This window comes from Macaca mulatta, chromosome 14 (assembly GCF_049350105.2).
Source record: "Macaca mulatta isolate MMU2019108-1 chromosome 14, T2T-MMU8v2.0, whole genome shotgun sequence".
Classification (NCBI taxonomy): domain Eukaryota; kingdom Metazoa; phylum Chordata; class Mammalia; order Primates; family Cercopithecidae; genus Macaca; species Macaca mulatta.
In genome coordinates this window covers 79,492,184-79,514,988 of record NC_133419.1, presented here as the reverse complement: position 1 = coordinate 79,514,988, position 22,805 = coordinate 79,492,184, and the positions used below count along the sequence as shown (strand labels likewise).

The 22,805-nt window shown below is 45.5% G+C and overlaps 1 protein-coding gene across 2 annotated transcripts in view; it reads left to right on the top strand.

Moving 5' to 3' along the window:
- TENM4 (teneurin transmembrane protein 4) overlaps positions 1-22,805 on the top strand; it is a 792,376-nt gene that overhangs the window by 378,216 nt on the left and 391,355 nt on the right. The window lies entirely within an intron of this gene.

Here is a 22,805-nt window from a genome sequence, read left to right as displayed (position 1 = left end):
TGGGCAGGAGACCACGCACGGTCAGGGTCAGGTGGGGAAATGTATCCCCTTAGGGTCCAGAGTCCCATGCAGCAGAGTTCCAAAGGTGCATCCTGCCACCCCTCCCAGAGGACTCACGTGTTCGCCTAGGGAGCCTGCATACTTGTCTACGTGGGAGGGTGGCAATGGCTTGGGTACTGGGTACTGGCTTGGCAGTGTCACTCTCCCTTGGTCCCCAATCAGCCCTGTGAAGGGGCTAATGACCTCAGTACCAGAGGAGTTTCCCTCTCTCTGGTGGGAAAGCACCCACACTCCCTCACCCACCTTCCCAAGGCCATACCCAGCCAGCAGCCCTGCCTCTCCCCACCCCCACCACACACTGAACTTGAACATTAAATTGAAGGGCAGTGCAGGGCCTGGCACAAAGAGAATAGGGTATGTGCCACCACACCGCAGCAGGAAGGGAGCCTCAGTTCTGGTACTGGTCTAGGGTGTGGCATTGGGTAAATTGTATCCTTTCTTGGGACTCAGTTTCCTCATCTATAAAATAAATAGTTTAAATGAAATTAGCATTCCTTGATCTGAGAATGTTAGTTCTTAGATGGGGTAGGGGGCTGTTCTGTGGTCAAATAATGTAGGAAACACTGAATCAAACAAACTTAAACCAGTTTCTTTACTCCAGGACTTCTTAGAGTTTTTCAGATGTTAATGTGCATGCTAATGGATAAATTACCAAGGGGGGATGTATGCAGCATTCCCCAAATCGATTTGACCACAGAACTCTTTTATTCTCAGAGCATCTGGTGGGACCAGTATTCTAATAAACAATTTTTGGGTCTAGCTGAGCTAAATGACCTGTAGGCCCTTCTAGATGCAGAATTCTTGGATTCTAAGTGCATGCACAAGATGAAGGTATGCGAGAGGAAAATGATAATAATAACAGCATTAATACTTAATAGTTGTGTGGTTGGGCGTGGTGGTTCAAGCCTGTAATCCCAGCACTTTCAGAGGCTGGGGTGGATGGATCGCTTGAGGCGTGTGTCATGGTGATGCACACCTGTAATCCCAGCTACTCAGGAGGTTAAGGCAGGAGAATCACTGGAACCCCAGAGGCAGAGGTTGCCGTGAGCCAAGATTGCACCACTGCACTCCAGCCTGGGCAACAGAGCTAGACTCTGTCTAAAAAAAAAAAAAAAAAAAAAAAAAGTTGCTGCCAATTATCTGAACCTAAGCACAGTGCTAACTGCTTTAGCTGTATTATCTCATTTACTCCCCCTACAACCCTTTGAAGAAGGTTTCATTATCCCCATTGTTGCACACAGTAAGGAAACCGCAGCCCAGAGAAGTTAAGAAACCTGCATAGGACACACAACTAGCAAAATGAGATTGGAACTCAAGCCTATATGACTCTAAAATCTACTCTTATAGCCCTAGTTATAGTGAATTCCCTCTGTAGCAAGACACTTGGGTTATTTTTTCTTTTGAAGCCTTCTTGGCATGGTGACAAATGATCATTTTCCATAAAGTCATGACAGAAAGAGGTGCACACTGCCCACATTATTGTATATTCCCTGAGAGCTGAATTACAGCTGAATTAAGCCTCTGTTGGGTGATAATGACATATTCACTAAGCCTGAAGAGTTTCAGCCTTTGATAATGGGACGGAGGAATGGCTGCCTGCTCCCCTGGCCATGTCGTCATCTCTTTATGATCATACATTTCCACACTGGCCACAGAACTCAAAGCCTCACTGTACTCAGGGTAGACGGGTGGGCAGAGGAGGTAGGCAGATGAATCTAATGAAGGGCTTCTGTTTCCCACATCCCTTCCAAGCCTGGACTCCCTGAACCTAGATTCCCCCTAGGTGCCCAAAGGCTGTCTACTTGCTCCCGGTTGGGAAGTTATGTTAACAGCTTTGTTATGCAGTACTCAGATCTAAATAATGACAGCAATCATGGGAATGACTCCCTTTTATTCACTGATTAGGTTCACGTTCCTCTTACACTATTATCTCCCCAACTTATAGCTGAGGAAACTGAGGCACAGAGAGATTAAAGGCTGTGCACAGGGCCACATATCTAGTTGAGCTGGAGCCAGGCTCTACTACAAAAGTCTTGGTTCCTTTCACCCTCTTTCCCTTTTCTTTTACCTTCCCCCTCTCCCATCTTTCTGTAGTTCCGCCTGACCTCATCAAACCCCTGGCCCCAGCCAGTGCTCTCCTTTTCTTGTGATGGGAACTCAGATCTCACCATCAGAACAGGGCTCAGTTCCACTGGACCTGTCAGTCAACACATCACAGTGTGGTCACTTCTCAGGGTTAGAGCAAAGCCAGCAACCTCATGCTATGTGCTTACCACTGCACGTGAGCAATTGCCTTAATCCCCCTGGCAACTCAGTGGCATTCCCATTTGCCAAATGGGAAACCTGAGGCTCCAAACCGAGACACAACAGCCAGCAAGTCACCAAGTTGGCAGAGCTTAGATTTGAAGTCTGGTCTCTTTGATGGCCTGAGCCATCTCTATAGTCTGAGCCCTTTGCCTGCCTCCATTTGAGTCTGCAGGCGTCCTCAGCTATCAGTTGAGGCCACCAAAAATGTGCAACCAAGTTCTCAGAGATCCTTACCAGATAAATGTGAAATGTGAAGCATAACCCCAGCAACCTCCAGCCACAAGAACATTTACTCTGCCTCTACACCAGGCCTTGCATTAGTCAATAGTAATTGTCAACAGTATTGATAGCGGTGGAGGCTTTTGCTGAGGTCACAGTGATGCTGCATGCAGCTGCCATCAATAATAACTTTTATGGGGTCCATTAAAGACAATTTCTGCCCCTGAAGGTTAATGTCAGCAGCTTTTATGTCACTGCTTAATATCTAAAATAAATATAGAATTGACTGGGTAATGTAAACACAAATCTTCCTACTCGGGGCCTTCAAGCAGAGCCAGCCCTCAGGCCTCTCCTCTCCTGCTGTGAGGGGCCAACAGGCTTGGGGGGCAGTGAGAAGCTGGCATGTCAGGAACACAGTGGGTATGCAATAGATGTGTTTTAGAAAGCAGAGGTTGCAATTCGAGCTTCACTCCCAAGCACTGGGTCAAGCTGACGCTGTCTTTTGTGAATTCATTCTGTAATTCGTCCCACAGCTATGCTGAGCTTCAGTGTGCAGCATTATTCAAGGATGTGGACTCTAGATGACCAGTGAGGGAGGCAGGGCTACGAGCACCTTGCAGCTCTTTAACAGAGGTGCAGCAGGCAGTGTTGCAGAGTGGAGAAAGAATGCTAGTTTCAGAGTCCAATGAGGAGACCTGGCCTCAAGTCCTGGTTGTACCAGTCCCAGCTCTGAGATCTTGGGCAAGTCATATCACCTCTTGGAGCCACAGTTTTGTCATTTTAAAAAGAGTATGTCAGTGGTTACCAGGGAGTAAGAAGAGATGTTGGGGAGTTACTGTTTAATGGGTACACATTTTCAGTTTGGGATAATGAAAAAGTTCAGAGATACATAAAAGTAATGGATGCACAACCGTGTGACTACACTAATGCCACTGAACTCTAGTCCTTAAAATGATTAAAAAGATCAACTGTTATGTATTTTTCACATAATACAAAAAATGCAAACACAGCATGCCATCTTCCTTCCTTGAAGTGTTGCTGTGAGTCTGTACTACAGCATTTGTGAAGCGTCTGGTCTGTGTTGGGCCTTAATTCACGGGAGTTGTTAATATTAATTTTTTAAAGAGCTGGATGATGACAATAAAGGAGCAGTTCATTTTGCCCTGAGGGTGCAAAGGCTCATTCCTTCATTCCACTCATGTTATGCATGGGGCTTGAAAGCCTAGTAGGATTTCACTGAGTCTAAGGGATCTGAGAGAAGCATTCCCAATAGAGACAACTGCATGAGCCAAGGCTTGGAGGCATGCAGAAGCATGGTGGGTCTGGGGAACAGTAAGAATGTACTCGTGATTTAATCCCAGAGGCAAATTAAGAAATCTACTTTGAAAGGAAACAATGAAGCAGAATCACAGTTACCCCTGCCCCAAATTATCAAGCAGCCTGGTGTCAAAAGGGAAATTATTGGTTAACCTAATTAGGCAGCCAAATTGCTCATTCAGAGTCAGTAGATTAGGTGAGCATCTCCAAAGTACAGTGAGAAAGGAACTCATTACCAATTAACTCCATTTATCCTCTGCTCTCCTTGGCCCCATACCCATGAGACTTGGTTTTAAAAATATATAAGAATATCTATCGTTAAGTTCCAGAGTGGTCAAAGTACTGCAGCAACCCAACCCATTGTACAATGGGACACCATCTTCTAGGATGGGAAGTTAGATCCCATCCACTAGGGTAGGAATTGGGCCCCACATTTGATTACTCTTCTGCTTTGGGAGCCAGTGCACAGCCCTCTCAGGAATGCAGAGGGGCTCCATGCTTTCAGGGAATTAGAGTGTCCTACCAGACAGAGCTATCCACGTAAACCTTGTGCGTGCTGGAAGCCCCCAGGCTCCCAAGAGGATTGAGGAGAGCCTGGTAGAGGCAGAGCCTCTGAGCCTCTCAGAATCTGTGAGCTAGAAAGAACCTTGGAGACAACAAGCCCACCAACTCTTAACCTTCCCTCATTTTCTAACCAAGGACACAGAGATTTAGAGCAGTTAGGTATCTCACTGAAGGGTGCACAGCTAGTAAATGTCAGAGCCAGGGTGTGAATCCTGATCCATCCCACTACAGTGTCCATTATCCTTCTTTTCTTTTTCTTTTTTTTCTTTTTTCTTTTTTTTTTTTTTTGAGACGGAGTCTTGCTCTGTTGCCCAGGCTGGAGTGCAGCGGTGCAATCTCGGCTCACTACAAGCTCTGCCTCCTGGGTTCACACCATTCTCCTGCCTCAACCTCCCAAGTAGCTGGGACTACAGGCACCTGCCACCACGCCTGGCTAGTTTTTTTGTATTTTTAGTAGAGACAGGGTTTCACTGTGTTAGCCAGGATAGTCTTGATCTCCTGATCTCGTGATCCACCCGCCTCAGCCTCCCAAAGTGCTGGGATTACAAGTGTAAGCCACCGCACCCGGCCCATTATCCTTCTCGACCACCATGTTCTACAGTCTTTTTTTTTTATAGAGACATGTTTATGTTAGCTCAACCCAAAAAATATATGAGGTCTAGGAGATGATTCTAGCTATATCCAGAATATAAACTTCTTTGTCAATATTAGAAACTTCCAGAAAAGAAAGGGAACCCATAAACTATTAGAAGTAATCAGGACCCAGAGATCATACTGGGCTACTCTGAAATTATGACATGCTAGAGAAATGACATTTGAAGTACATGTTTTAGAGGGTTAAGAGAAATATCCCATCAGAGGGTATCTGAGAGAGCTTTATGGAAGCAGTGCTGGTCCCTAGGTTTTGAGGGCTGGAAAGGACTGTAACAGGCAAAGAGGGTTAAGAGGGGGCATTCTTTGTGAGCAAAACTTGGGGGTAAACCAGTAGAAGGTGTGTCACATGAGGCTAGAACATAAGCGAATGCACCTGGGAATACTGGGGCAGAGTGTACTGGGAGGTAAGGTTTGCAAGTTAGTTGGATTGTCTGTCGTTCCACAACTATTTGTTGAGTACCTACTATGTACCAGGCACTGTTTTAGATACTGGGGTTCCAGCAATGATCAAAGCAGACAAAACTGCCCCCTCTCATGGAGATTACATTCTAGTGGGAAAATTGATGATGAACAAGGTAAAAAATAAATAACATAGAATGTTTCTCTATAACAGTTGTTACAGAAAGGGGGACAGTGAGTCCCAGGGTGTGTCTGGGCAGTGGGGAAGGGAGGTGCAGTTGTAAAACGGTGGCCAGAGAAAGCTTCACAGAGAAGGTGACATTTGAACAAAGCCTTGCGATAGGTGAGAAAGCAGGCTGTGAAGATATCTGGAAGAAAAGCAATCTTGGCAGAGGGAAGGCAGGTGCTAAGGCCTTGAGGCAGAAGCTTGTGTGTGGCTAGTTTGAAAAGCAGCAAGGAAGCCAGAGTGGCTAGATGGTAGAGGAGGCCAAAGAGGGGAGGGGATAGGGGTGTGTGCAGGCCAGTGCCGGGGAGCCACGGAGGGTTCTTAATGGAGAAGTGATGAGGTCTGACTAATACTTGAACGGGATCATTCTAGAAGCTGTGTTGAGAGTAGACTCACAGGCAAAGGCTGAAGTAGGCAGAAGTAGGCAGCTATTGCAGTCATGCAGGAGAGAAACAACAGGTGCTCAGGTCAGAGTGAGCCATAGGTGAGGAATGGGCAAGGGATGTAGTTCACTGAGGTGCGGCAGTGAGGGTAGTACCTGTACCTGTGGAAGTGGATAGAACTTTCTCTTCCCTGCTGCTCCCCACCATCTTGTTAGCATTGAGGATGACTTCAGTACTCTTATATTCTGTGACCAAAATGACTTGCCAGTACTGTAAGGAAGAGGGGCTCGCCCCTGATCCCTCTCCCAGCCTCACTGCTACCTTGGCCCAGTTCAGGGTCCTTTAGCCATGGCCTGTCCCATGCCACACCCGGTGCTTTCTTGTTCTCAGTCCACGGCTTTGGTGATGAGCCACATCCCTTGCCCACTCCTCCCACCACGCTCCATCCTGCTGCCGATCATCTTGGTTTCTGACCTTGCTGCCTGACTCCCTCACCCAGCCTTGCCTTGTCTTCCACATAAGACTCTTGGGAACCATCATTTTTTCATACAATCTCAGCTTCCCTTTAAGCCATAATTTTAGTCCTACCTTCTGCTTGGTTGCCTCAAGCTGCCTTAGTGAAGTTTGACCTGGGGCCTCCTCTGCATAGCACCACATTGGCTGGAATTGCCTGTGATCTGGGAGCCAACACCTGACGGCTACTAGCTTTGTTGTTCTTAGGAGTCCCTTTAAGAAGTCCTGGCCCAGATTAACTGCACCCTATAACCACTTCCCACTGGCAAGCTCTGTGACTCTCCCTGGTGGCAGCACATACTAACACGACAGCACCTTGCTTCTGAAAGGGAAAGGGAGGAAAATGAAGGCTCAGAGCCATGCTAAATTAAGACAGATTGCATTCCTGAAACTCAGTTGAGACCCGCTGAGTGTGCAGAGAGGTGCAGCAAATGAGAGTTTTGTTTTTAATTTGAGACAACACAACTTTCAATTCCAGTGGAGGCAATGATGTGCATGATGACAAACTTCCTGACGAAAGATATTTCAGAAACATTTTTCCCTGTCAGTAAGCTCTGCTTTGTCCAAGGAGAGTGGTTTCTGAGGCTGCTTGAACTTCATCTGACCCAGGATGACTTCAGGGAAGAAAGAGAATAACCAACATTGGGAAAGAAGCTTCCGGCCTATGGGAGCCTTGTTCCAGTGCCAGATGTGTGGAGTCTAGAGATGAATTTGGTTTCAATTTTAGGCTTTGTCACCAGTCCTAGTGTGACTTTGACCTAGTCACTTCTCTCTGAGCATTATTGTAGTTTCCCCATCAGCCAAAAAAGGTCAGTGGAATCTCAGACAGTGAAATAACTTGGAAGGAGGATAGGCTTTGGAGTCAAACTTGGAATCCCAATTCAGCTACTTAGGAATTGGGCGATTTTGTGCAAATTACTAAATCTCACTGAGATGAAGAAATGGAGAAACTCAGTTTCTTCATCTGCAACCTGGGAATGAATGAATGTCTACCTCCTAAGGTTGTAATAAGGGTGGAAGGTGATCATGCATGTGAAAGAGCAGGACAGTGTTTTCGAAACTCTGGGTCAACCAGTCACGAAATAAATGTTATAGCTCAGCACCATTTACAATAATATTAAATAGGCTGGGCTCTGTGGCTCACACCTGTAATCCCAGCACTTTGGGAGGCCGAGATGTGCAGATCACTTGTGGTCAGGAGTTCAAGACCAGCCTGGCCAGCATGGTAAAACCCCGACTGTACTAAAAATAAAATACAAAAATTAGCTGGGTGTGGTGGTACATGCCTGTAGTCCCAGCTACTCAGGAAGCTGAGGTGGGAGGATCACTTGAACCTCGGAGGCAGAAGTTGCTGTGAGCCAAGATCATGCCACTGCACCCCAGCCTAGACAACGGAGTAAGACTACATCTCAAAATAAATAAATTAATAATAATAATAATATAATAAATAGAATAGAGAGAAGCAGAATAAAGTGTAGGGCATATAGTAAGATAAGAATTATTTTATAAAATTTTTATTCCAGTTCCACTTTGGTTTTTTTGTTTGTTTGTTTGTTTGTTTGTTTTGAGATGGAGTTTCGCTCTTATTTTCTGGGCTGGACTGCAGTGGTGTGATCTTGGCTCACTGCAACCTCTGCATCCTGGGTTCAAGCAGTCCTCCTGTCTCAGCCTCCCAAGTAGCTGGGATTACAGGTGTCTGCCACCACACCTGGCTAATTTTTTGTTTAATAGAGACAAGATTTCACCAGATTGGCCAGGCTGGTCTCAAACTCCTGACCTCAGATGATCCACCCACCTCGGCCTCCCGAAGTGCTGGTGTCACAGGCGTGAGCCACTGTGCCCGGCCAGTCAGTTATACACACAATACATGTACTCGACTGTCATGTAAAATATATTTATTATTATAGATTTTAGAAAAACAAGCATAAAAGATGGTAACGGGGGACCAAGCACCCTGACTCATGCCTGTAATCTCAGCACGTTGGAGGCCAAGGTAGGAGGATAACTCGAACTAAAAATAACAACAACAAAAAGTAGCCAAGGATGATTGTGTGCATCTGAAGTCCCAGATACTCAGAAGACTGAGATAGGGGCCTGGGTGATCGAGGCTACAGTGAGCTATGATTGCACCACTGAACTCTAGCCTGGGCAACAGAACAAGACCCTGTCTCAAAAAAAAAAAAAAAGAAAAGAAAAAAAAGATGGTCCTGGAATATGGCTGGACCTTGTGAATGTTAATTCCCTTCCTTCAAGGACCCCTTAGCTCAAAAATACCATGATTTGTGATGCAATAGTCTTGGTCAAAAACTGTTGGCCTAGTATTTCTAGGGTCCCCTTTCTGAGAATGACTAAATATCTGGGCGGGGGCTCATGATTCAGCTGAAAGAAGATTGACTCCGGGATCAGAGACTTAATCAAGGTCACACAGCTTGTACAATGATAAAGCTGGAATCCCTAATTTGTAGAACCTGTACATCTCTCCTCTCCCCTCTCCCTCTTATGTAAATGGTCATTGGGATGATTAATAAGTCATAGAGTAGCTTTGGGCTGTGAGGACAGCAGGAAAAGCATCCCCAAACAGGGAGAGCTGACTTAGGAAGATACAGGGGCTGGATGAGGCATAAGCTGGGTTCATGGACCCACCTGGATCTCTCCACTGAGCACAAAGGCAACTGGAGAGGAATCCAGAGCAGATAACAATGGGCACAACATGAAACTAGCATGTCAAGAGAAATCTGGGCTTCTGCCAACCCATAGATCCTTACCACAACTTTAATTTCACACTAATCAACCCAGGCAGATGGACAGAGCACCATATAGTAATGGGTTGCTTTCCTTTGACTTCAGTCTGGAAGGGAGCATAGGGAGCAAAGGATGAAGAGGGGCTCCAGGTGTTCATATGGGTTTGATACATGAAGCCCAGGAGGCAGCAATTACCCATACCCCACAAAATACCTCTTTCAGGAAGAGCCCTTAGAGATGACCAGACCTTCCCGAAACTCTCCCCAAAGTGACAAGCCCGGCTTCCTCTGATGGTGGGAAGCAGCAGTAATGAGGCAAAGGGGCATTGGACTAGCAGTCAGAGAGCGTGGGTCTGTCTCCTGGCTGGTGGGGACTGTTTAGGAAATAGCAAAGATATATTATGGCTGAAGCCTGTGAGATTAAGAAAAGATGAGGACAGAGAGGAGAGCTGGGCTCTGTCATGGCAGGGGATGGTTCTGAATTGCTGGCTCAAGGGTTCAGCCTTTGTCCTGAAGGTGACAGGTACCACAGGGAAATTTTAAGCAGGGAGAAGTTAAAGGTGACAGATGCCTTCTCTGATTCAGGTAAGAACAGACATGACATCTGGAGTGATCTTGTTCTTGAGAAGACTACAATTGCCTTTAGCTTTGAATTACTAACAGCTTAAATAAATAAAGCTGCAGGTCTGGCTGGAACCTACATTCATAATGCATTTGCCCTGGATAACTAACTAACCATGAACTTGTCAAGAACCTCAAGTCCCGCCTCTGCCAAATTTTGACTTTAAGGATCCTTTAGAGGGTGCCCAACTGGTTATCAGATTTTGTTTATAAAGAGTTTGTTTGCGTATATAATTACTATCTTCTTGTCTTAATAAACCTGATTTAGTCTGGGTTTCCTAGAAAGCAGAGCTGAGGCAAAGATTAAAAGCTGATGCTTTATTTAGGAGAAGTAAACTCAGGAACATGAGACAAAGAAAGATGAGAAGCAGAGAGAGGTGATGGGTTACCATGCTGGCCAGTGCCTCCCAACAAGCTGCAAGGAGACATACCTGGTCTCTAAGCAGGAGTGCTTCCTGAGAAGGCTCTCAGGCAGGCTGTACTTAGCAGTCATGTCTCCAGAGTAGTCTGTGGGAGGAAGGCAAGACAAGCAGTTAATGGGTGCTAGGCAGCAGAATTCAATGGACCGACTGGCCACAGTGGCAGCTGAAGTGCTGCCATTGGCTGAGGCGCCAGCAGATGGCGGCCCCAGGGGACTCTGAAAGGGTGTATAAGCTGTGATGGATGCTGCTGTTAACTGCTTATTCCTCCCTCCCTCCCCCCCTCTTTCCCTCCCTCCCCCCCCTTTCCCTCCCTCCCTCCCTCCCTCGCCACATCCCCCCTGCTCCTTTCTCTATTTCTTTTTACTCATAAACTCTACCTGTCAATAATTACAGGAGCAATGCTCACTATTATACAGTTACAGTGAACCAGATAGTGTGCATGTATTATTCATTTCATTACCATAATCAGCCTATAAAACAAAGGTTGTTCCCCATTTAAAAGTGGGCAAAGGACATGAACAGACACTTCTCAAAAGAAGACATACATGTGGCCAACAAACATATGAAAGAAAGCTCACCGTCACTGATCATCAGAGAAATGCAAATCAAAACCACAATGAGATATCATCTCTCACCAGTCAGAGTGGCTATTACTAAGAAGTTAAAAAACAACAGATGCTGGCAAGTTTACAGAGAAAAAGGAATGCTTTTACACTGTTGGTGGGAGTGTAAATTAGTTGAACCATTTTGGAAGACAGTGTGGCAATTCCTCAAAGACCTAGAGGCAGAAATACCATTTGACCCAGCAATCTAATTACTGGGTATATACCCAAAGGAATATAAATCATTCTATTATAGAGATACATGCACACGTATGTTCATTGCAGCACTATTTACAATAGCAAAAACATGGAACAACCTAAGTGTCCATCAATGTTAGACTGGATAAAGAAAATGTGGTACATATACACCATGGAATATTATGCAGCCATAAAAAGGAATGAGATCATGTCCTTTGTGGGGACATGGATGGAGCTGGAAGCAGTTATTCTCAGCAAACTGCAGAAACAGAAAATCAGACACTGCATGTTCTCACTTATAAGTGGGAGCTGAATGATGAGAACACATGGACACTTTGCGGGGAAGAACACATACTGGGGTCTGTCGGAGGTTGGTGCAATGGGGAGGGAGAGCATCAGGAAGAATAGCTAACCATGACACATGTTTATTTATGTAACCAACCCGCACATCTGGCACATGTACCCCTGAACTTGAAAGCTGAAGAAGAAAAATAGGGGTTGTTATTCCCATTTTAGAGCTGATGAAATTGAGGCCTCAAAAGCATAAGGAACTTGCCAGCTAGCCAGTCACAAAGCTGATAGCTAACCCAGGGCTATGCAAATCCAGAGCTCTTACCCCTAATCATATTACCTGATGGAGACAGGAATATAGAACTACTTGAGTGAATGACTGCCAGTTCTTTTTCAGGTTAAAAAGGTGTCAGTGTATCAGACTAGCCACTGCAAACACACACTTGGTGACTCCAACTTATAAGCACACACTCTGGAGCCAGGCTGCCTGGATTGGAATCCTAGCACTTCCACTTATTAGCTATGTTACCTTGTGTTAAACAAGGCAGGTCTCTTCATCTCTCCATGCCTCGGTCTTCTCACCTGTAAAATGGGGTATCTCTCTCACAGTGTGGTTGTAAGGATTAAATGAGGTAAGAAAGCTAAAGCACTTAGCATCGTGTCTGGCACACAGGAAGTATTATATAAGTGTATGCTGTTGTTAAATGCATTGCACTTCATGATTTACAAAGTGTTTTCATATCTTGTTTAACATTTGTGACAAGCTTTGAGGTAGATATCGCCCTCATTCTTGTTTGGAAGTGCTCTTGAGATCATGCAGCTGGCACATGGCGGAGATGGGATTCAACCCCAGGTCTGTCTGACTCCACACCCATGCACAGCTGTTCATAACTCTCTCTGGCAGCTGGTCAGCCTGGCTCTAACTGCCAGAGACGATTCCCTAGGTACCAGGACCAAGTGTGAAAAGGCTCCAGTCAGCCTGATTTTCTTCAGGCTGCTTTCTCCCAGTTTGCTCTGTGAGAAGGATCCTTCTTCTGGAAGAAACTCTCCTTCAAATAAATAGCCAAACCCTTTCCGTCCCGAACACTGAAGAGGGATTTTCTTTCTGCCATCGCTCACAGCCTGGCTCCTAAATGAGTTTGCTGTACTTAGTTTGTGTAGTACCTTAACTACAAAACAAATTGCTTTCCTGAATGTGCCTCCAAAAAGGAAATAAGTGTATGGAACAAACCAGGTTCAAAGCGTGGTATAAACAAAGGGAAATTTTTTGCAGTTCCAGCTCCTTGTAAAGATGCAAGAGGGAGGAGAGAAGAGCCCTCATGGGTGTGAAGTGGGCTGTGAAAGTACAGAAGAAGGTGCTTCAAATAGGAACCAAATGGGCTAAGTCAGAAGTTAGACAGCAATTAGAAGTGAGGTGCCTCCAGGCATCTCTCACTCTGCATGCAGCCTCACCTGGTAGCAAAAAGAGGGAAACCATTTAAGCCCAAAGGATTTACCCTTCTCTCTACCTGCATCCACAGCCTTCAATAATTTATAACCTCAACACTAGAGCTAGTGCTAAAAGATGGATTTTATTTTGAAAAAAGATTGTGTCATTTTTTCCCCAGCCAGATTTCAAAAGCTCTTCAAGAGTCTGCTCTGGCAGCCTGGCCATTATTATTCACATTTAGGGAGTGCATAATAGCTCACAATGCCCTTTAACACCTGACATTTCATAAATCATGACATCATCTCCCCGGTCCGGGGCACCTGAGCCCATGCCCTGGCTCTAAATCCTGACAGACAGTGGCCCTTTGGCCTTGGAGCCTGGGTTCAGATGTGTCCAAGGTTCCTCAAGTCGCTAAAAGCACTGCAGGACACAGCATAGAGTGGGACTCACAATTAATATTTGTTACAGCAAAGGGGAAAGAAAAGCACATCAGCAAAGGGAAAAGGTGCATGGGACAAAGATCAAAGGAAGCCGGGCCAAAGCTTCCGAGAGTTTTTCTCTCAGCAGAGTCATGCAGGAAGTGCTCTGTTCCCGCAGCCAGGAGCTGTGATGACACCTACAAAGTGCTGTTTACCATGGAAGCTCAAGAGAGACTCAGGGCCCTAAGTGTTAAGCAGGGGCTAGTCACATAGGTGCCCTCTGCCTAGCATGTACCAAATTCCAGACTCCCAGAAGGAAATAAGGTGTTTAACATAAACTCATTATTGGTACAATCTAGGCACAATACAATCTAGGCACAGATAGCCCCTCCTATCATTTAGGACCTAGGCAACTGTTTACCAGCCAGGTTCTCAGGCACCAGCCCAAGGCCAGCCTTGCAAGCAGAGCTTTCTAAGGACGCGGTCTCCAGCCTGCTATGTTAACTCCTTTCTGCCCCCTGCCTCTTGGACTGCCTTCCTATTTGATTTGTGAGTGGCCCCAACAGACCCCCTAGTATATACTTCTCAGGCCAGCCTTGTAGTTCTTTCTCTACTCATCGTCCTTCATGCAGTAACTCTTAGAGAGTGATTATAAACTTTATGAGAAATTCTGATAAAGCTCGCCGCTAGTACTGATCATGAAAGTAGAGAGAAAAATGAAATGATGCATCCTGAGTAGGCGGGGGAAAGCCTTGTCCAAACGACCCTCACAGTGGGCCAGTGCTACTTGGTCCATAGTTGTATTGATGAACTGGGGACTGGGGGAGGGAATTGTGCTGCCCGGTGACTATCTATGTGCTGCTCCCATTCAGCCATCTGTGCCAGGCAAGGTGCTAGTGCTGCCTGGCTGCAGGAAGGCTAAGTGGAGCTGCCATGTTCTCTACCCCAGGGGCTCATGGTGTACAGAAGACAGACACCTACCTACACATACATCAGTGCTGGGAACTCCTCTGGGTAACCAGCAGCCAGAGAATCAGCGGGAGAAATCCAGCTCTGCTTGGGCAACAGGATGAAACGATGCCTAAGGTCCCCTGAAGTTCTAAGCAGCGACCAAGGGAGATCTGGGATGGGACCACAGGCGAAAGAATGCTTACCAGAATGGCCTCTCACCCCCTGCCCATCCTGTAATGTGGTTTTCAGGAGTTCCAATGGCAAAAGAGGCAACTTAAAGGTTGTGGAGTCAGGATCCCTGTTTGATAGAGAAAGTAGGCTAGGGAGAAGGCTTTATCTGGTAGATGGGACCAGAAAAGGCCCAGATGTGTTGCTACTCCAAATCAGTCTTCCTCCTAGGTCAGGGTAACACTGAAACCTCCGTTAGTACAATCCAGCCAAAGACTACCAGAAACTCACATATAGTCAGCTGAACAAAGACGTGATCACGAACTCTCTGCAGCACAGAAGCACCACCCGATGCAGAGCCATTAGGGTCTGGGTAGAGGGTGTTAGAAAGGATGTGCAGGATTGGGCCTTGTGTCACATGATTTGGGGGCGGGGTCCAGGATCAGGGCTTTGCTCTAGACTGGATACTGTCAGGGAATAGGCAATTTTCTGCCAGGATATCTTCATAAATCTTGTGTAGAAGGCAGGAAGAATGATGTGAAGTTAAAGTGGTCACTGGAAAAGAGGCGGCAGTCACTCATGTTAGGCAGGATGGGGAGTGTTTGGTCATTGTGTGGTTTGAGCAATGTTATTGTGTTTTTTGTCTGAGTTCAGACATGACTGTAGAGTGACCTTATTTTTGTCTTGATCCATTCTAGTCAGAGTTGCCTTGTCTGAGGTTGGTATGTGAAATTGTTGATATTCAGCAGGTGAATGCCACCGCCTCACTGTGAGAGCCAGGCCAGCTCCTGGCTGTCAGGGACTGGTTTTTGCTTTCTTATCCCAAACCAAGAGACAAATGAAAAGAAAAATTGTACCAGGTATGACAGGGCTTCACGAGCTTTCAGTGACCTGTGGCCATGATAAATCTGTGTCTAGGAAAAATAATAATGAAAATAACTTAATAGGTGCTATCATATTAATTAAGTGCTATTCAATAATGATTTAATAATTATTATTTAGTACTTATTACAGGTCAGATATTACATAAGCCTATTTAAATATACCATCTCATTTCATTCTCCTCTTAAAATCTCTGCAAAATTGGTATTTTCTTTTTTTGCAGTTACAGAAATAGGAGCTCAAACAAATTAAGTGCCAGTCCTCAGTCCACCTGCCTAATAAGGCTGAATTCAAATGCAGATATCTGCCTGACTCCAAACCTGCATTCTCCCACGACCCTAGGCCCCCTTGACACATGAGCACTGAAAGAGAAGGGCTGCCGAGCTGTTAGCTGAGACTGGTTTCAGTCCAAGGAGCCTAAGAGCTCTGAGACAAATCCGAAGTGTGTTCACAGACAGAGCACTTCCAGGACCACAGACTGTCACGGCCCACAGAAGCCGAGGCCCTGGCAGGGAGTGGTGGTTCCCGGGAGCTGCTGTCATTGCACCAGCAAAGTGAGCATCCTCAGAGAGCACGAGTGAGCTTGATGTATTTTTTATTCCTGCACAGCTGGCTAATTAATATGAAAAAGAGCTGCCCACTATTGATTAGCTTTGTATATTCCACCACAACAGTGTCTTCATGAAACTCAATATCTAGAGCTCAAAAGCTGGGGTGAAACCTTTTAAGTAGAACTGATGGGTGACCTCGTCGTCCCTGTCAGAGGTCCAGCATTGTTTTGTGGAGGGAGGGAGAATTCAAAGTCCTTTTTAAGTCTGTCTCTTGGTCAGAGGTATTATTTTTCTTCGGTGGTCCACTTTACATTAGGTTGGTGCAAAGTAATTGCGGGTTTTGCCGTTACTTTTAATTATTATTTCAAGATAATACCGTGAAACCTTTTCACAGATCTGTGTCAATCTAGGCAAAGCCATGGTTTATCTATCTCTGTGTAATCAGGGCCTGGCACATAAAATTCCATAAATGTGTATAGATTAGAATGGGTTCTCATCGCATCTTGATGAATCATCAAGCCCATGTTTCTGAATACTAGACAGAGGCCCAGAAAGAAAAAACAAGAGAATAGAACTCATATTTACTGGGTGTTGTATTCATTTCCTAGGGCTGCCGTCACGAACTACCGCAAACCAAGTACCTTAAAACAACTGAAATTCGTTGTCTCATGGTTCTGGAGGGTGGAAGTCTGAAATAATGATATGGACAGGGCCATGCTCTCTCTGCACCCTGTAGGGGAATGCTTCCCTGCCTCTTCCTAGCTCCAGTGGCTTGCCGCCATCTCTGGCATTCCCTGGCTTGCAGCTGCATCACTCCAGTCTCTGCCTGGATTGTCACATGGATTCATTCTCCCTGCATGGTGCTGTCTTCATGTGGCTGCTGTCTTATAAGAACACCAGTCATATTGGAGTAGATTCCCACCCTCCTCTGCTATGACCTCATCTTAACTAATTACATCCGCAACAACTCTCTTTCCAAATAAGGTCACATTTGGAAGTTCTGGGGGCCAGCACTTCAACATGTCATTTTTGTGGGGGGGAAGAGTTCATCCCATAACAGATGCCAGGCACACCCCATTAGGTGCCAGGCACTATGACAGGCTCTGTTAACTCCCCACCCCTCGGAAGCCTGGGTCTTAAGTTTGCAGTTTTTTGGTGCCCCATGAACTGCAACAGAAGAAACTGTTTTGTTCTGAATGATGGAGCAGTTGCCACTCTCCATGCTGGGCCCCTGAGGCCTGGCTACAACTCCGTCCTATCTCCCTGGCTCACAGCATCTCACAGCTGACCAGGCTGGGCCAGGACACACCATCTTAGGCCCCTTCTAAGTGAGTCAGCCCCTTCACCAGAGACGTGATGCCACAGGGAAGATTCCTGCCTGAGACCGTGTGTGACCCTGTGGCCTTGCCTAGAACAGCAGGAGATGTGGCTGTGTGGGAATGCGTGTGTAAGAGCGACTGCAAGTACAAAGTGCAGATGCACTCGACAGCATATGAGTGTGAGTGTGTGACAATGTCAGTGCAATTACGTTAGCACAGGAACAAATGTGTGACTGTGTGGGGAACACGTGAGCAAGAGTGTGTGGGTTTGACTCCACATGAGGGTGTGTTTGTGCGTGTCTGCACTGGAGTGAAGGAGTGGGTGGGGATTTCTGCGAAATACCTGTTGTATTTTAGAATTAACCAGCAGGCAAAGGTGAAGTATTTCTTCCCACTAAGATGAGGAAGAAGGGCTTTGGGGGCTTTTTCTAATTTCAAAAAAAAAAAAAAAAAAGAGGCATCATCCAGTTGGTGGTTGTTAATTAGGAACAGGTCCCAGAGAAGCTGCTTCTGCAGCAGCACCAATAAATCACTCATTAACTGTCTGTGGCTGCCTGCCTCCAAGCCGGGCTTCTCTGCAGCCTGAGCTCCTCTGCAGCCTGAGCTCCAGTAGCAGCCAGGCCAGGGCCCTTCACTGCAGACCTGTCAGTACGGGGTTGGGGTGCATGTCTCCTTGTCTCTCTCCTCCTAAAAGCATCCTCAAACCACACTAGGTAGGAGAGGAAAGGGCTGAGCCTCTAGTCGTCGACTCACGGACTTAAATCCCAATCTCACTGCACCAAGCCCCTTCCACTGACCCTGTCTCTCACCACTCTCCCTTAATTCAGCTTCCAACTCCACTGTGCTTCTTCACATTTCCGGATCACAACCTCCTTCATAGTGTTGCACATGCCCAGTGGAGCTGTGATCGTGCATCTACCTGTGCCTCCCACAGAGAGGAGCACGCAGTGGACACTCAGGAAATCAATTCTTGCCCGACCAGCCCCTGCCAACTTTCTCACCAATGCAATATCCTCCAGCCATGTTTTAAAGTATTGATTTTAGCTAAAATCATCATAGACTTGGGGATGTGGAAAGAGAACAACTGCTTAATGGGTATGGAGGTTTCTCTGGGGAGTGACAAAGATGTTCTAGAACCAGGTAGTAAAGAGGGTTGCACAACATTGGGTGTACTAAATGCCTCTGAATTACATGCTTTTAAATAGTTAAAATGATGAGTTTTATGTATACTTTTCTATAATAAACATACTTTAAAAACACAACCCAAGGCCTTATTCACTTTATTCACTTCAGCATTCATTTATTGAGTACATCCATGGGATCAGGCCACAGGGCTACAAATGTGTTTGGGGTTAGCGGATGCAGACTAATATGCTGCTGAAGTGTGTTTTCCATTTTAACCCAAGTAGTCTGTGTAATCCTCAAATCACTGGGATGTTATATTCACCCCTACTTTATATATGGGAAAACTAAAAAATCATAAAAACAGGAGACTTACCCAAAGCCACACAGCTCTTAAGGAATGTAATAGGATATGAACCCATTCTGTGTTTAGTACGATGTGCTTCCTCCGTAATAGTTTCAGGCCCAGCACTCACAAGCTAACTTAAGCACAGCACAGCTAGAGGTTACAGAAATCATGTATTACTGACATGTTAGCAAAACAGACCTTGGGTAAGGACAGTTCCTCTGCGTCCTTTGGCTGAAGGCTCTACCATCTTCCCTACCCAGTCCTGCCGCCTCCTAGGTGCTCCACCCTATTCCCTTCTCAGCACTGCTGCACAGGGATCCCTCTGACCTGATTAGCTAGATTCTTCCTGCTAGACGTTTTTATTAGTGCCCTGACCTTCTTGCCAAGCAGTAATTTCACGAACCTGTGACTTTGGAATGACATTCTTTATGTTTGTGTTTGTTTTTGAAAATATGTAGAATTCATCCAAAACTCACAGCCCTGCTTTTGTGCTTAACTGAAATGTGTTGAAAGATTTAAGGATAATTATTGAATATTTTCCCTGCATGTAAAAATATATTTGGTCTAATGAGGCCATTCTTTAATCTGATGGGGTTGGGAGAGCTGTTAGAATTAGCAGCCATTGGTTCAGGGAGCTCAGGAATCCCCATCCTTGGGACCAAGTCCAGATGTAACCCTGGAAGCATGAAGTTCAAAGTCAGTGGGATTATGGCTTGGTGCAAAATCAGCAAAATATGTCACCAGTGTCCCTTCTCTAGACAGTGAGCCATAAGCCAGGGTCTGCATGTAGTTTGGGTTGGCATCAGTACAGAGATACTTTAGAGAGCGGAATCAACAGGTTAAATCCTGCCTCTGAGGCCAAATGGAGATAAGAGTACCACTGTGGGGGTAAGAGATATGGGGGTGGTTATTATAGGCTATTTTCTTTTGACTCTAGATCTCATGTTCATTTTTCTAGGCTTATTTGTTCATTCAGCCATTCATTCATTCATCAGATGTTTATAGAGAACCTGATATTTTCATGTTCTGTTTTAGTGATTATAGACAAAAGTAAAATTTCTGTATTAGAAAGCATAGGTTAACAGCCAAATTAACAACACATGAACACACGGGTAATTTATGGTGTTCATAACAACACATGAACACACGGGTAACTTAATATATGAGTGGCCTAACAGAGTTTATTTCTCATGTTATGTACCCAACATGCTTTGGGGCTGGGGGAGACTTTGTTCCACACAGTCTCTCATGGACCCAGGGTAACAGAAGCTCCACCATCTTGTGGAGCTACCCACTCTGGAGCAAATACCCGTTTTGGCTGCTTCTCACAGCCCATAGGCCTGAATTACTCATATGGCCCCACTTAACTACAAAGGAGCAGGGAAATGTGTGCCTTCCATGTGCCAGAAGCAGAGGAGAACCAGATACAATGAGCACCCAAAGTCTCTACACAACATAGAATAAAAAGATCCGAGGTATGAACACAATAGAACGTTATCCTCTGAGGTGTTTCTATCTAGCAGAAGAGACAAGTGAACAGACCTAACTAACAGCTGAGGGAATCAAAAAATGTGTTGGAGAGGGGAAAGAGGAATTATGATGTGAGCTCTGAGAGGAGGGAGCCATTCACTGGAATATCCCAGGTTGGGGTGGGGTTGCTGGCAGTCCAGCCAGGATATGTCACGGCATGCTCATACATGCATGTACTGTGTGACTGAGGGAGCTCAGTGCAGGTGACTTTTGTGGCAAGACGTGCTTGGGCACCACATGTAGTTGTTAGAACCTTATTCTGTAGGGAGGGAAAGCTACTGAAAAGCTTTCTAGGAAAGGATATGATCCTACATATTTTAGGAAGATCACCCTGGTTCTACCTGACAGAGGAGAGATAGAGACAGACTGTGGCTCCCAGAATCTGAATAGTAATCATGCAGACAGATTGAAGAGGTACTTAGCAGGAAGAAATGATTAAAATTTGGTAACTAAATAGATGTGGGTTGGAGGAAAGGAAATGGACACAGGTTTGTGGCCTGGATTTTGACTGGGACATGTCTTAGTCCCTTCAGGCTGCTACAAAATATCCTAGACTGGGTAAATTACAAGCCACAGAAATTTATAGCTCACAGTTCTGGAGGCTGGGAAGTTCCAGATGAAGGCACCAACAGATTCAGTTTCTGGTGAGGACTTGCACTCTGCTTCACAGATGGTGCCTTCTGTGTCCTCGCATGGTAGGAGAGAACAAGCTCCCTTAAGCCTCTTTTATAAGGTCACTAATCCCATTCATAAGGGAAGAGCCCTCTTGGCCTAATCACCTCCCAAAGACCCCACCTCCTTCAGACTATAGCAGGGTAACTGTGTGGATGCAGCAAGGAAATGCTGGAGCATGACTGTAGAGAGAAGTAATAAGCTGAGTGCTAGACATTGTTGAGTCTGAAGTACCCGTGGAACCTCTAAAGCCAGGTGTCTATGAAGCACTTGGATATTGGGGCCTGAAAGCTTAGAAGAGAGTCTGCCTACCCTTCCCAAGTGTCTAAGAAATTAAAGGGGTAGGGGTAACCTCCAGGGATTCTAAGTTACACATCTCTTGGTACCAGGTCTATTGTGTATAAATCTGGGTGCTTTCAAAATGGAGTAATTTCCTGCTGATCACCTTCCTAAGGCCCAGACCCTCCGACTGAGGGAAGTCACTGCTCCCTGGGCTTCTATAGCCCCGTTTGTGGTGAGAACCAAGTTACTATCATTGTTCAGACCCTGAGCCCTGAGAGGACTGGCACCCAGGTGCTCAGTACATGTTTCTTAAACAAATGAATGAATTAACTACAAACTATTCCAAACTGTTGGGTCCCTTGTGACAATGTAAATAGTACTTTCATTTTCCAAAAGCCTTTAATAAATTATAACTCACCAAATTAAAGTAAACATTTGTCTTAACTTCTACCAACCAAGTCTCTGGAGGATTTGACACCTTTTCATCTTCAAAGTGATTTCAAAACAAGAGCCTGCATCCCCAAAGGCCACTCTTTGGATGTTGTAGATTGTAAACAGATACAAAAATGTATTCACATTCATGAGTGAAGATGCCTTGGGCCAGTTTTAAAAAGAATTTTCTCCAGGAAAAATAAAAGTAAATTGTTTCTTTGATTTTTCTTTTTCTTTGAATGCCTTCAATGTGCCAAGAGTTGTGTTAAGGGATTTCAATATCTGTTATTTTGTCAATGTTCCTGTGAGATAGGTATTCTCATTCCTGCTGTAGAGATAAGAAATCTGGGGCTTCAAGAGACAAATGAGGCCGGGCATGATGGGTCATGCCTATAATCCCAGCACTTTAGAAGGCCGAGGCGGGTGGATCATCTGAGGTCAGGAGTTCGAGACCAGCCTGGCCAACATAGTGAAATCCCATCTCTACTAAAAATACAAAAATTAGCCGGGTGCAGTGGCAGGCACCTGTAGTCCCAGCTACTCGGGAGGCTGAGGCAGGAGAATCACTTGAACCCGGGAGGCAGAGATTGCAGTGAGCCAAGATTGTGCCACTGCACTCTAACCAAGGTGACAGCGAGAGACTCTATCTCAAAAAAAAAAAAAAAAGAGATTGACAAATGACTTGCCCAAGAACCAATCTTAAATTCTTCTAACTCATGAGTTACTGCCCTTCCCTTTGCATTTTCGTTTCTTAACCCTTGGTCTGTGGATTACCTGCATTGGGCACAAGCAGGATGCAAGTTCTGGGGTTGCGCCCAGACTTATTGGATGAAACTCTGGAGGGAGAAGCTTGGGAATCTGCATTTTAAATAAACTTCCCAGGTGCTTCTTAGGCACACTGAGATTTGATCAACTATACTTTATACCCACAATGGTTTTCTAAAACTTAGATTTTTGTCTAATTAGATGAGAGAAAAAACAAAGGGGGAGTAAGGAGGCCTGAATACCATGTGACTTGCCTTGAGCTTGGCAAGTGGGGCAGCAGCATCGTCCTCCCTCCTTGCCTCGTCTCTAGGCTGTGCTGGCCAAGATGGAAAACTTCCTCTGTTCCCCTGCTTTTCATGGCAAGCTTGGGTTGATGTTTTCTCTCCACTCCATATGGATTTTGCAATTAACTCACTA